This window comes from Calliopsis andreniformis, unplaced genomic scaffold (assembly GCF_051401765.1).
Source record: "Calliopsis andreniformis isolate RMS-2024a unplaced genomic scaffold, iyCalAndr_principal scaffold0048, whole genome shotgun sequence".
Classification (NCBI taxonomy): Eukaryota; Metazoa; Arthropoda; class Insecta; order Hymenoptera; family Andrenidae; genus Calliopsis; species Calliopsis andreniformis.
The window spans coordinates 2,783,773-2,800,575 of record NW_027480457.1 but is presented as its reverse complement, the minus strand read 5'-3'; positions in this window follow the sequence as shown (position 1 = coordinate 2,800,575).

The following is a 16,803-nucleotide window of genomic DNA, read 5'->3' as shown; positions in this document are numbered from 1 at the left end:
AGCAGCTAAATTAAGTAACGTGTATTTTAGATTGACATGTACTTCAATAACTCATATACCTCCTAAATTATTTTGAACGTCAACTTAGAATATTCAGTTCAAATGCATTCAACACGCAACTTTCAGCAGTAATATTAAAGAATTCACAACAATACAGATTTGCTCGTTGAAGTGTATCTATTAAATAGTAATAAGAACAACGAAGTCAAACTAGCATCAGTAGCCCTTAGCGTTAGCCGAGTTTCGCAGTTTCAAGCTAGCAGTGTTTTGTTTGTAACTAACAAACTCTATTGGCTATCTAACCTCTGCTTTCAACTCTATGCTCATAACAATATACCTGCCTAGTGTACCACATTCATTGAGATCACAGTTATACGAACAATTGAAAATATGTAAGCCCAATGACATGATTGGTGTCATTGACATCAAACGAACATAACCAATCGACTAGTGCTACCCTTCCTTCTTGGGGTATTCTCTGTCTTGTACTGTGCAGAACTGGTAAGGTTGCACCCGAGACACATTTTGACATAATAGTAATTTTTCGTATATAGGTGATACGTCGATTCAATTAGTAGTTATGACTAGTTCGACCAATAGTACGCTATATCTGGAAGTGCGTGTGAAATTAGGCGGTTCTATATACTGTAACTGTAGGAATCCACATTTCTTCTAAATTCAACTTTACTAGCTCTGTATAATATTTTAAAATGCTTGAGCAGGTTAGGGTACTGCATACGATATTAGCGTCTGGAGTCAGTTTAATGTCTGGATGGACTGAACTCATAGCGGGAAAACTGAAGTGAACCTTACTGTGGATGCAAAAGCAAAGGTGGCTATCTTACTGTCGGTGCAACGTTCTGAAATTAACCAGCGCCGTGACGCGTTTGCGCCGTGGAAGTTCTGTTGGGTGTGGAACGTTTAAGAGGGGAATGGTGAATGCAGAAGGACGAACAGGGGACGAAGTTGGGCGGCGCAGGTTCAGCTCGGTAGCTCGAAACTCCGCCCAGATATTTGAAGGTGAAACCATCGAGTCGGCTCGTGGGTTTCTTCGTCTTGAGTGCATTTCTCTCAGACCTTGACGCGCAGCGCCGCGCCGTCTTATCGGAACCGCTGACTGAGATGTTCGATAAATTTCGGAGCATCATTCGCGTCAATCCCTTCTGCAGGCCCCTAAATCTGATACCTGTCGCAATTATTGTTCTTCGCTGCCCGCGCTGCGATTCATTCGCTTATTTATTCGGTCCGTCATTTTCCCATAGTAATACTTTCTGCTGGAATTATTTGCAATATCACTGTACTAACTTCTGTTTTGTACGCGTTTTCACTCTTATCTGAAAAATGGTGTCTTTTATCTAGAGTTTGTACTTTGTGTTCGGAAATATTGTTTGAGAGGATTCAATGTTTTAGTTCTTGCCTTGTTTTTCAGGGGACTCCAATCAAAGCGTTCTTTTCTGTTAAGTTCTTCCGTGAATCCTTGGAAGAGATGTCTGGTGGATTTTAGTTATTTGTCGCAAGTCGTTAATGTAGTTATGCATTCTAATTGCTCCGTTCTCTTCTAGCCCCTTGGGAGCTGGAATACATGTACGATGCACAGTAGGTCGGATCGAAAAAATTAGACATTTTTATATAACTTGTATACAGAATTTAGACTGAGTATTGTATGTGTGTCAGGTTATAGATAGGTTAAGAAAAGACAATAACAATCATACAGCTAAAAAGTATAAGTAATAATAAATGACTTTTTACTTTTCTTCATTCACAAACATTTTTATTGATCATTTCTTACCATTTACAAACCATGAAATTCATGTACCTATTCCTAAATAAAGGTCCTCGAAACTTTAAGTCGCTGCTCACCCTTCAATCTTAGGTTAATTTGAAGTTCTATAACTTCAGGATTTGATCTTTTATGTTTTTATTGTAGGATTTTATTCATATTGTGCATATCTAGCTATGGATTGGATATCTATAAAATATGTACATCTACGTTTGTAGGCATTTCTGTAAATTTTATGCTATTTCTATTTCTAAATCAGTTGAAATTTTTGTGTCTCGTTTCTTGTGTCTCTTCTTGTCGTGTAATAATAACTTAGTCCATTCCACAAGTATCTGCTGACTGAAATTTATCGAGGAAATAAATTTTTTTACTCAATATCAGCTATATAAGTTGTACATTCCTGCAGCATCTATTTTTAGTCCCAGAATTCTTCAGGAAATCTAGCGATATTTAAAGGACATAGACAAAAAATTCTGCGGGAAATCACTTCTCAAACTAAACGTGGCGTTTTCTGAATTAACTTTTTGCTATCCTACTATTGATTGTAGATATAAAAATTTCAGAATTTTATTTTGATTACTAGATGTTTAGCTTTGTAAAAGATCTGCCCAAAAGATAACTGGAAAAGTAAAGGGTGTTTGATATACGTACGTACATATACCAAGGAGGGGTCGTAGCACTAAAGGGTGCTGGGCCTGAAGAAGTAGTGAGATCGAAGAAAAGGGAATAATAAATAATCTGTTCCCTATCTCAGAATGACTCAACTTTAGTAATTTAATTACCGAACTAGGCTTATCGTGTGGTTCTTGGCGTTATGTTCAGGAAAATGTTTACCTATAGACCAAGAATTGTAATATGTTGAAACATCCTGAAGTTTTGTAAAACTGCTAAAATTTTCTACAACCAATGTACTTTGTTCCATGTATCTTTGATTGATAAGCATTGAATTATTTTAATTTCCGCAAACCCTTGAAATCGCAAGAAGCGATGATCGCTATGACACAATACAAATATAATTATTATATAGGTACATATGTAGGTACTACATTGAAGTAGAAAATGATCAGTGCGAAATAGTGTTTTATTTGAATTGTCGAAATATAAATAGATGTAGGTATGCAAAAACTAGATTTTTGGACGATTTAGACTAGACATTTTAGACTAAATTTTAAAACGATATTCGATCAGTACATTTGAAATAACTCTTGTGGTTAACTTTTCCTGATATTTCACGTGTCAGTGTGTCCTTTTGCATTAACAATAACCGAGTACTTGTACGTACACATGAATATATAGATATGTACAGTGTCCCCTTTGCCTCTGTGCCGTCCTGATTGACACCCTACCAGCCCCAACAATGCATGTTGCAAAGCTAGGAAGTATTTATTGCTAGTTATTTCAGACGATACATGAACAACCGCGATCCTTCGGGCGAGTTACATAACACGTGTAACCGTTTCGGCCAATAATACGCTAGAACGGAAAATATATGTAAGATGAGGCGTGGCTCATTCTACTCTACCTAATTAGATCTATAATACATTCCTTCCGTTGCACTTCTTTCTATCTCTGTATGGTACGTTCGCTCATGTGCTCGGCTATCAAAACAAAAAAGTGTGCTGGCTTATTCGATTCAAAGGAAGGTGAGTCATAGGGAAGAGGTTATAGGTACTAGAACGAATCAAACTTGCACTCCTACTAATTGACTTCTTTCCGATTCTAAATATGTGAAATCATGTAATAATAACAATTTGAAACAGTAATATTTCGAATAGTTAAGGGAAGAGAGAAATGATTCTTACGTGATCATACAAAGGGTCTCACACGAAGAAGACGGGCTGTATCTTTAAGGTGCTTGCAGACAGAAAAAAAGCGTTACCTAAAATAAAGTTAAAGGGTTTACAATGGAGCATAGTCCCATATTAATTTTATGCATTAGAGTACCTAAACAATTCAATTGTACCTACCTACTTTTTTATATCATACCTCATTTGAACAAATTACCCGATACATTTTTTTCTTTTCTATAGGAACATTTTATAGTTTCAAGATATTCAAAACATTAACCAGCGCATTTTGGAAAAAACATGGAAAATTACTGAAGGAGACTTAATTTGTATTTTAAATAATGTAAAAAGAGTATGGAGAAAATACTTAGAGTGCGATGGAAAATCATTCGATTTATTGTAACGACAGTATTGAACGATATCGGCTAATACATATATATTAACTAATTTATAAATTAGTTTAACTAACTAATATTAGGTAAATAATAAATGGACTAAGGAAACTTTCTCTTCCCTATTAGCTGTTGTTTCTCATGGATATATGCCACATATATTATATTTATTACACATATAATTATTACATATTTATAATTATAATTATTACACATTTTATATTTATCTGTAAGTTCAATATCTTTCTAATGCAATGCAAAGAAATGAATGGATTATTTAAAGTCAGAACAAAAAGATACGTAATTCAAACAGACATTACAAGTGTACTCTTAATATACTGCTACATATTTCCATGAAACAGTAAAATACGAAGAACCGCTTGTTACTACGTGTTGCCAAAAACTGAAGTAGAGAAGAAATGAATATGACGTATGGTTAATGTTTTGTTATTTAGATATATACTTACATATGTAGCAATATTTGAAATTATAATAGGGATTCAAATAGAACATTAAAGGTCTTATAATATAATGTTTGATATGCCTTTATTTTGCAATTGCGTAGCCCTAAAATTAGTATATCTAAACACTAAACTAACGATCAAAGGATTCTGTAATTTGACAAATACACTGGCAAGTAGCAGTGGAACAAAACAAAACATTTTGTTATATCTCTTACGGCTTAACTTTTATAAAGCTTTAAAAGTCCGAGATTTCCGTAGGATATAGATCTCCATTTTTTTATAGAATGTAGCCTAAATGGTTACGGAAATTCTGACGTTATATCGGTTTCCATTGAAAAGGAAGTCTCTTCTTACGATATACAGTAATGATTCGATTTGACGGCTGTTTTGGGACTTACTATTGAGGGCTGTTGCTGTCCCTACCACTTCTTTTGTTCTGTGACGCGAAGTCAACACATAGTGAGATTCTGACCCTCGAACTCTACACCGAAGAACGATGGATCCATAAAAAACAAGGTTAGGAATAGGGATTAAGAAGTATAAAAAGTCACATTTCTTATTTGTTATCAAATTTTCACGCAAGGAACACCAATCGATTTTTTGTGCTCTCCGGATGGAAATGATACCAAATATAACACAATTCCGATTATTTATAACAAAAATACATAAAACTTGATTTATAGAAAGCAGGGCCTCAATAAAACTGTTAAGATTTTCAATTAGTTCTGATGTAACAGTTATATTTTGACCTTTAACTCTTCTGTTATAGGAAAACAAGAAACTTGTTTTCCTATAACAGAAACTTCTATACATTTGTGCATAAATATAAAATCTTTACTTTTTCTGAAATGGGAAAAAGTTCTAGTTGGACAGTAACAGTTATTCTGATTTGAAAAAGTTCTTTCAAATAAATTTACCATTAAATGTTACGTAGGCTTGAGATTGAAACCTAGGCTCATTCTATTGAATTCTAAATAGTTGATATCAGTATTTGCAAGTGAGACGAAATATGTTGAGTACTTCACGTTCACAAGGAACAACAGTGAATCAGTAAGTAGTCATACTCATTCAGTACGCAGTCACCTCTGTGATGAGCTCAGAGTTATACTTATCATTCATTGTACAATATTACATATCGTCGTCTATCAGTGACAATCTTGTAAAAACTGTGAAGATAATGGAACGAAAAGTAAATATTCTTTTGAAAAATTCGTTTATTCTAGAACAAAATGGCAATAAAAACTGTAATATATGTAAAACTTGTGGTAAAAAATCGCTGCAAATTTTCTTACAAATTTGAGAATGCCTTTGACAGATAAACATTATACAACAAGGTGAATACTATAATATAAGTGCAGTATCTTAAAAAAAAAACGCAAGATTCAAGTGGTATTATCAGTTGAAGAAGTTACAAATTCGTGCGCAGATTTAGTGATTATAGAAGGACGACCGTTTATTTTATTGGAGTATAAACTACATAGAACACTTACAGAACCTATATTTACTGCTAAGATGATATATTTATCACATTTGTATTTTTTTTGTCTGAATTTTGTTATCTAATCGAGTATTTTTAGGTTTTGGAATGAACGTTATCAATTTACATAGCATTCTACATATTATTCATAAAAAATACGAAGATTTAAAAGAACAAATTACACAACTTTGTGCTGAAAAACTTATTAGTTTGAAGATTGATGTTGCAATACGTTATGATCGTTCCATTTTTTGTGCAAACATGTAATAGGTTGATGTTAAAACCAAAAAAATTGTTGTCAAAACGTTCGGCATGAGGGAGTTATATGAAAGACACAATGCCGAAAATCTGAAATTAAAAGTGCCGAAAATTTTAAAGAAATACAATATTAGAGTAGACCAAATTCACACAATAACGATTGATAATGGAAAAAATCTGATAAAGACAGTACGTATCCTGCAGGATTTTCCATGTACGTTATACGATAATGATAATAACAATTATAATAAACAAGTTTTCAATGATTTCAAAATCAGGTACATTTCATCTATTCGCTGTGCAACTCATACTTTACATTTAGGAGTCAATGATTTTCTGAAGAACACAAATATTGAATCAATCATAAATGTAGCAATAGATATAGTGAAATCGCTTCGTACCACAAACCACAAAATAAATTGGTGATAAAAGAACTTAAGACAACCATTTATCGACGTAGTTACGACTTGGAATTCGACATATGTACAATACGTTGAAACAGCTTTTAACATTAAAGGATTATTGTGTTAATGAAAGCAATGTAAAAAATTAAAAGTACAAGAACTTCAGTTACCTCTGGGTGATTTTGTGAAATTTTGGTAGGAACTAAAATTCAGTGTAAAATTGATGCAACCTTCTTACTCTATTCTACCATCTGAAATCTTAGAAAATCGTAAGCAGTTGCTGATGGAAAACGATACGCTATTATCGTTAATATTTTTGAATTTTTGTATAAGAAAACTTTTAAGTTAAGAAAAATTTGAGACAGCAAAAATGTATTTGAGAAAACTTTGTACTGAACTATTAACAATTAAGAAGCTTTCTCAACTCGGCATTCAACATGAGAGAAAGACATTGCATCTGACTTATAATTCGATATGTATAGCTAAATCATATAGTAGTAGTAATAATACTAATAATGACAATAATAATGTTACAGCGCTTGCAGCCAATTTCAGGAAACATCTAGATGTAATTGATATTTCTAGTGAATCATCTAATGAAGAAAATGAAGATAATTCCGATTTAGAAACAGCTTTACTAAATATCCAATACTAAATTCCAATACTAAAATATTGGATTAATTGGGGATTTATAAAACCGCTCCTAAGTCAATTAGCAGTAGCACTTCACAGTTTGCAGTGCTCTCGCTACACAAGTTAGCGTAGAAAGAACATTTAATGTTTTGAAATTTATTCTCAGTGATCTTAGGACTAGTACTGAGGAAAATACTTTCGAAAATATATTACTCTTGAAACTAAACACTGAACATATATGTAAATAATGAATTTTTCTTTTCTCCAATTTTCCTTCAATGTAAGAGTACAATAAGATTACGATTTACTTACTCATCTACATTTATCGTGTTTCCAATTTCGTAAATAATGCTGAGTAAGTGAAAAATAGTTCAGATTTTTGTATTTTACTTTAAAACATCCATTAAAAAATAAATGTTCTTTCAGAACTTTTACTGATTAAATATAAAATAACTGTTCAAATTAAATTTTTATAACAGAATTAAAGTGTTAATATAAAAGTTAACTTAAAACAGAAAAGAAATAATTTAAAAGTTTACAAAATAATTTTTATTTATAAAAATTTACAGTTCCATACAAGCACTAGTAGAAAGAAGAATCTTACCCGTTCTACCCCAAACCTTTCTACAAATCAAGCTTCAAATATCTTTGTTATAAACAATCAGAATCATATCGCGTTTGGTACCCATTTTCATCGAGAAAGCACAAAGAAACGATTGGAGCTAGTTGCGAGAAGATCTGATAGCAAATAAGGAACTTGATTTTTTCCACTTCATCTTTCCCTTGTCTTTAGGGTTTTCTGTTATTTCCGAGATCAAACTTGAGTGTTGACGGTCGAGTAAAACCCTTTCTTTGCCTAAACATACATCTCTGGAGCCAAAAACCAAGGCAAACGAACAGACTACCGCTTACGATTTAAGCTGGTGCCCAGGCCTGAGTTGCAGCTCTCGATCGAATCATTACTGTAATGAGCATACCTTTTATTATACATACCTAAGATTTTCATACAGTTTACGCATAATAGATTAAGAATAAAAAGTTACACACATATGGAAAATCATAGTTCAGCGAACAACGGCCGCGTTCGTATAAAAAAAAGTGTATTATGCTATTTCATACATATAGTCAACGTCCAGATATAGCGATTCCAGTAAAAGAGCGAAGTCCTTCAAACTTAACAATTGGCATTGCGATGGCCAACTGGGGACCCAGGTACAAACCAACGTATTTTATCCTGATTTCTATGAATTCGAGGTACCAGAGATAGCAAAAGAAGTAAACAAGTTTTAATTCTATGAGATTCATTATTCAACAATTTATTATATTCAGCACAGCATTAATAACTAATCAAATATTATAAATAGTAAAGAAATTAACGTAAAAAATATATAACATGTTAGTGAAGTAAATGTTACATGCTACGTAATTAATCGACAATGCTGCATTAATGATAACGCTTTTGTAATTCTTAAGGTTCCGAATTGGAAGGAATTAAGATAAAATACGTTGGTTCGTACCTGACTCCCCAGTTTGCAATGTCGATTATTAGAAGTGTGAAGGAGATCCTCTTGTTTTACTAAAATCGCCATATCCTGCTGTCGACTCTACTTCAATCTCCGATTTAGGTTTTACGCAAAAGAACGAATTTTAGAAACAACTTTCACTATAATTTTTTTTAATTGTTGAAACAATTGAAAATTTTTACCATTTGACAGATCTACTTAAAAGAAGTAACTTTTGTATTAAACATTTTTTTCTATCTGTTACTATTTGCGAGTTACAACATTGTTGAAATAAGTGTTCAGTGTTTCCCATTATTACGAGAAATAATTGTATGTTTCGTTTAATTTTCTGGTTTTAATTGTAGTATAAAATTTAGTTCCTTTTCCGGTTACTGCGTACTCAGTGCCATATAGGAAGTGCAACATCTGTTAAGAACCGACACATGCGTTTAAAAGTAAAACACTTGTTCTTTATAATGTAACTAGCAAAGGTTATCTTTTTTGAGTTTATAAAGCTAATGTGAGTACTAAAAATAAATTTATTTCTATTTTGTGTTTTTATTAAATGCTAAGTATATTCCAAATGATTATGACCCAAATAAAAATAAAAGCAATAAATAGCTGAATTTTCAAAGATTAACTTCTACTCCTTAGAGTGAGTTTGGATAGCAAAAAAATATGTATTATATACATACATATGCTCTACATATTCTCAGGGTTTCATAATTTTTTCAATTTCCGAGTTGGAAAACATTTCAGATAAAGTCTAAATCTAAACGAAAGGCCAAATTTTTCGTTTTATAAAATGCACATCAAATAAAATTTAAAGTTATGATAAAGTTCAGTGACCTTGTACTGTGTTAAAGATCGCATTATTTATGCAGCAACGTTTCATAGAATTTTTATTTAACTGATTGATATTAATCTTTTTAAGCTCCTATTTAGGTGCGCACACAAAATCAACCATGGGCTGTAATTAACATTATCTTTGATAAGTAGAGGCATAATACGCTATCCGTCATATGCAATTATGCACGATAAAAACCGTACTTGTAGTCTACAATATGACCTCCTTCTTTTAATGACTAGTTCAACGGATAAATAGAACTTTCTGCCTTGATAAATAGAAACTTTTTATCTTCGTAAAAGGCTGTAGAAAATATTGTGTCCGTTATTCGTTCGTCTATCGTGTAAATATATTACATACAATGTTGTTCATTGTACATACAATGTTGACTTGCTTCAGACAAAAATGTTTATTCAACTAAATGGAAGAACATTTTATGCGATGTTACTATGTCGTAAATTAAGTATGGGTGTAATATAGACTAGTATATAACATGTGTTTATGTTGTCAATATATCTGAAAATTATAAGAATTCATTCGTTAAGGAACGAACCAGGTGTTTACTTGAATAGCCTCACTCGTTTATGTTTAACTTGCTACTATCTGCAAACAAATGAAAAAACGTTTGTCAACAATAGATTTAGAGTTCAACTGAAAATTTTATAGTCATTATATTTTATATTAGTATGCTTGTATGTATTACTATTATGAGCCGTCGAATATTTCGTGCTGCAGAGATTAGAAAAATAAAAGTTTTTAAAGATGAAAAATACTTATGTGAAGGAAAAAAGTTATGATAAGAGATATAGACAGAACAGAAATAGCAAGAAGAAAAAAGGAGAAATGATTAATTTTACGTAGTATTTCTAGTTCAGCAGATTCTGTAAAGAAAAGTAAGAATAAACTTTAAATAACAGTCTCGGTTTTAATCATTAGTCGTGTAGTTTACATAAAACGTTTACAAATCCAAAGAGAATTTGCATTAAAAAAACATCATTCTGAAGTTCGGTTCGTTTTTGGACGATTATGCATGAATTATGCATGAATTGGACTAATGAATGATATAGCATAATTTTTTCAGATGAAAAAAGTTCAAGTCAGACGAACCGGATGGATATGCATTTTATTACTATGACTGAAGAAAAAGAAAAGAAAGAAAAGTCCTTTCTGGTTGTCACTCATCTGTAGGTTCAGGGCTGCTCAAGTTCTTTTTTGCCACGAACTACGCAGCCTCCAACACAGTCAGTCTGTTCTCTTACCATCAATTATCCGTTATATTTATATTTTAACTATACTTCTTATAATTATTACTATACAAAACGTGTCCAGACATGTGGGACACTTTTTGAGGTTAGATTCTAAACATGAAGACAATGAAAAAAGTTCGTGTGCATATATATCCGGGAACGCTTAGTTTTTCAACTATGTGCTTTTTTTATATTACGCGCGGTGTGATATCTTCTTTAAGATCCAAGAACTTGCGCCACTCATTCAAAGGGTCGATATAACTCTGGGCCTGGTAAAGCTTAAAGGGTATAGCACACCGTATAAGCAAGAAATGGAGCGTTTTATGCAATATAAAATAGTACGTAACTAAAACACCATGCATTTTCGGGCATATGTGCATTTTAACTTTTTTCGCTGCTTTATGTCTAAAACCTATCCTTCAAAAGTGTCCCACCTTTACTTCACATTTTACGGGATTTGAGTTACAATTTTACGCAGTACAAGATACAGTATAACTAAAAGACTTTTCACTGTCTACGTATATAGAATTTATCCTCCAAAAATGTCCCATATGTTTGTACTAGTGCAAAAGACTAAACGTTTATTATGAGACGCCAATTCATTTTTGTAATATAAATATTTTTTAACATCAAGTTAAAGCCTTTCATACTGCCCATAATTTGTTTAAAAACTTTGGGAGACTATTCAAGTGAATAGCACTGTTAATAGAATGACATTAAACAGAGCTCCTTATTATCATACAATGGTTTTTATTAATATTCGGACACTAATAGATAGAATATTATTTCTAAGTTTGATATGTACCTACATGTATTGAGCTGTATAATGGTTAATAAAACGATATTGCAGGACACTTTATTAACCATGTGGGTTAATAAAGTGTGGGTGGTATTGTTATTGTAGGTATTTGAACAAAAATGGGAAACGTGCAGATCTAGATGCCACGTGAATATTCAAATACATTACAAATTATTATACCAAGAAATCACTCAGAACTGATAATGCAATACAAAATTGTAAGCATTTAAAATTGGGGAAATTGGGGATTCATATTTGAAATATTTAAAAATCAGATAGTTTGGAAATTTAAAAATTTAGAAATATTTGGATATGTGGAAATTTGAATATTGGAAGGTTTAAAAGTTGAAGATTGTAATCTATGACAACTGATTTATATTTTGAATATTTGAAAATCTAAAAATGTGGAGAATAAATATTGGAGAATGACTGAAAGGTTTCACCTTGGTACGCTACAGTCAAACTAAACTAACACATGTATAAAATAAACTGTACGACGCGGCGTAATATAGGAAAACTGATAAGTACTGCAGAAAAATGAAAGAACCGTCTGATAGAAGAATGACAATTAGTATCGATTATTTAGAAAATATTTATTTAGTTTTCATTATCCTAATAGTATCTACATATATATTTATTAAAATTTATTCACGTCCCTAACAGTTTGACAAAATTCTATTTATGTTATGGTTATGATTAGTAGAAAAATGAAAAGAAAGAATTGATTTGGAATAGAATATTGTTACTAGAGATAATTATTCTAAAGAAGTTTCTTTGACTGATAAAAAATTATGATAGAAGTAAGGTAAACTTGAAACAAAATTGAAACAAATAATAATTGTTAAATTATCTTTGGTTAGATTGGCTGTGACCAAGTTTTGTTATACATGTTACATATCGTAAGAATAGAAGTTGCACGCATGTATGAACCACCAATTGTGTCCACAGTCTACAACTACACTTATATAATGCTTTCAGATTTAAATATAGCGCCCAAAATCATTGGTCACAGTTAAGTTGTCTTTATCTAAACCCTTAAATAACATTCATCGTCGAGTATGTTTCATTTTTGGCGTTTATTACCTCTTCATTAAGTCTTCTAGAAATTCAAACGTATTCCCAATTTCACGAGACAGTTTTCAAATAAATTACAGGCCGATTTAGATATCCGTTAAACAAATATAGAGCTTGGCAACTATTGGCATCAAGTTTCTCATATGACTGTAATTGTACTTTATGCGAAACATAGAGCTGCATTGCGTTCAATACTATTCGGAGAATGATTCTGTACGTGAGGCAACAAAAACCTGAATCTAGTTCTTTCAAAATTCGATATTAACTGAAATCTAGTTACGCTATTAAGTATTAATTGGAATTTGTTTATGCTAGATTTTAAATAAACATAATTTGATCAAACTTGTTCTTCTAGTCTCCTTAGAAATAACAAAAAAGGACTTGGTTCGGTTTGGTTTCTAAGTACAGAATTTTTTGCTTTTGTTCATTGAAACGTACATATTAAAGATAAGTATTTTTATGTAGAGGAGACCAGGGACAAACGTAGCAACTTGGATTTTTGACTCTGTAATTTCTAAGTTACACAGAATTTTTAAAAAGATCGTACACGACAATAAACCTACATTATTGAACAACATAATCAAACCAGAAAATTGGCAATATATTATACTAATTTTTTTAAATAAACCCTTCTTAAAGAGTTCTTTGTTTAAAAAATTTTATTAAAATAACATATCCGGTAAAGCAAAAAGCATAGAAGAAAACCGATAATTAAAATCGGGACAAATGTAACAACTTGTTACTCTTATCTCTACTAGCGGTAGTTCTCACAAAGGTGTTCTACATACTAATCTAACTTATAATTATAACAATTTTTATACCTAATTATGTTCAATATCTACAGAATACAATACAAAAAAGTCAAAGGATTTTATGAAGCCAGAACAGAAGGATACCTAATTGAAATAGATCTTACAAATTTAATATACTATTTCAATGAAACGTTAAAATACGAAGAATCTCTTATTATCACGTGTTGCCAAAAAGTAATGTGGATGAACGATGGAAATGACATGACGAAACTGTTATGAGGTAAGTTCCCTACTACATGACACAGAGACAGTGCTGACATCTGAATACTGTAGCGATTTATTCTGAATACTTTCATTTCCTCGGCATTCTCATTTTGGCACTCTCGTTTTTAGTTCAGTTTCTCAGTTCTTGCCTTTGAGTCTTGTAGCGAATAAACGAACCTGTGCATATATATTATTATATTCATAAAGAACTAAAGAACAAAAGAATGACAGAGTGGTTATGCCAACAACTAAACACTAAACTGAACGCTAGACCGTATGCCGCAATCGACATAAAATAACGGAATCGTAAGGTGCTCTCACCCTTAAAGCACGTCCCCACTGCATCGGCATTTGCCAATTGGCATTGATTGATACTAACCTATCGGTTTTGCCAATATTTAAATATTGCCCTCACTACGTCGGCATTCGCCATTCGACAATGCCAACCAAATACGGACCTGTGTGTCATCTTGGGCGGCATGGCTTGAAATGTTGAACGAAAACATGCCAGTTAAAAAAGTATTGAAATTAATAGACATATATCGCGATCGTTCCAATTTATAGGACTGTCAAAATAAAACTTTTAAAAATAGAAGTAAGCGAAATGGTACATTGATAGAAATCGCAGTATCATTCGCTGAATGAAAAGAAAGGATTGAACGAAAAATGAACAATCTTCTGAGTCATTTTTCAAGGAAAATGAAGAAAGAACAAATTACAAAATTGGGTGCTGAGACCGATAATACTTATAAAAGCAACTGGTTCGCCGTTAACCCTCGTACGGCGGACAGTTTATGGCGGCGAGCGGTAGACTCAGGGTCCAAGTGGACTCGGAGTTCGCCGGGCGAGGGCTAAGAGCATGCTGTTCTTGAAAGATGAAAATAAACCAAGCCGAACAATTAATACTGAGGATACGGTAAATAGTTGAGCACACCGTTGATATTAACATTTCATTATCATTTTATTATTATAATATATATGAAGAGAATAATAAGAATTAAGATTTTTCGTATTGCCAAGGTACGGCACCCTCTACTGTCAAAAAATATTTTTTGAACTTCATTTCTTAGGCATCCATCGAACTTCTACGTGCTATTGTTGAAAAATTTGTCAAGGCTGTTGCTCTTAATTCTGCTCTCCAGATAGTGGGAATAAAATTGTCAGTGTCCGAGCGTCGAATATTCCTGGAGGGTTATTAATATTCATTAACGAACTTCGTCTCAAAAGGTTGTGCAAATATATAGTTGCTGACATTACTTTGGTTGCAGTATCGAGTTTTAATATTTAATATAATTTAATATGCAAGATATTATGCCAAAAATGTTCTTAGGAACTCTTCGTGCTCTGGTTAATTGGTAATTAAACATTGTGTTCTTTGAATATTTTAGCTGAGTTTCTGCATATGGTTTCATAATATTTCGTACCAGTGGAAAGGACTTTCACGTGTTCTTCTTTAGAGAACACAGTCAGGAGGGAGTTTCATTCTTAAATTTGAAATTAGTTTGTTAAATGAAGTATTCTGAAATATTCCTCTATCAAAAATTCTCTCTTGACGTCACATGTTGCAATAAATAAAATTATAATTCGCGACCATTACTGCGAAAAGTACTATGCTGAAAAATTCTTTAGAGTTAAAAATACTCTGTGCTGCTATTTAGTGTATAGACATGTGCCTATCATCTATCGCTCTCATGCAGTTAGGGAAATTCCATTTTGCATTATAATCTTTCGCTACAAGTTTCAACACCCTTGTATATCGATGAGTGCTTTATATACCTCCGGGACAGGTCTAGATATTACTTATTTCGAAATTTTGAAAAGATACATAGTGGAATAATACGAATCCCCCGTCGCAAAATCTTAGTATCAAACCAAGACGCTCATTTGTCGGGATTGTTTCTTTAAAATTTGTATCAGTTTTATCAATTTTTGGCTCGACTAAAGTTAATAAATGCTCAAATTCAGTACTTAACATTCTAAAAACATTTCTGAATCTGCCGTTACATCTATATTCGAGATTAAGTATATTGATATCGTCCGAAATTGAATCTTTTATTAAATCACCTCAACCTTATACAGGGTGATTAGTTTAACTGGAAACCCTCTAATGAGTGTTAGCAGCAATTGCAATACTAACAGCATTTACAATGAATGCTGCCAGCACTTGGAGGGTTGCCAGTTAAACTAATCACCCTGTATGTCTCAACTGCGTAAATTAGGACGCACTTAAAATCTTCGTTTTTTAATTGCTATCTTTTTTTTACAATGACTATAAATGCGGCTGCAGCAATAGGCACCTCATCGTCACTGAACATTTTGTCGTACTAACAAGATAGATGTTTACTACGATGCCAATGAAATGAGGACGTACTACATTGGCAAAACCGATCAGCAAAATTGTTCGGCAGTGCCAATCAGTGCTGATTGGCAAATGCTACTGCAGTGGGGACACAATCACAATTTAAGGAGCGTTGTAGTCCGGATATTATTAAACTTATGGAAGATCGGTCAAAAGTAATAAAAAAAAAAAAGAAAGAAAGGTAAAAGAAAGTAACAATGCACTATATCCATTTTTCATTTTGCTGTTTTTTTACGTATCGAGACATTGATGTTACAATCGTCCCCGACCATGCTTTGAAACGTAAATTATAAATTGTCACTAACTAAATACTTAAAAGTCCTAACTAACAATCAAAGACTGATAAGTAGAAAAAGCACTTACTTCTCTAGGAAACGATTATATCACGTTTTTAAATCACTAAGAAAAAGTTATTCTATGGTGTCAAAAAATCGTTTTATTTACTATATCTGTTTATTGCGTATGTATATTATAGGGACATAGATATGTGTATTTCAATTGTAATTTTGCATTATATATTCAAAATTTCCGATAAAACCTGCCATAGGTTGTGAATTATTCAATATGTTGCATTTGATCCCGGTCTCCCTTATATAGTACCGCTATGAATGGCCAACTCAAACGATTCTGACCGCACGGTACTCTCTTTAGACCATATACATGTATCTATAGATACAGCGTCAGATAATTTCCCTGAAGCAAAGATAAAGTCTACTATCATCTACGTGACGTTACATATAGGCAAGATGTAGAAACTACGCTAA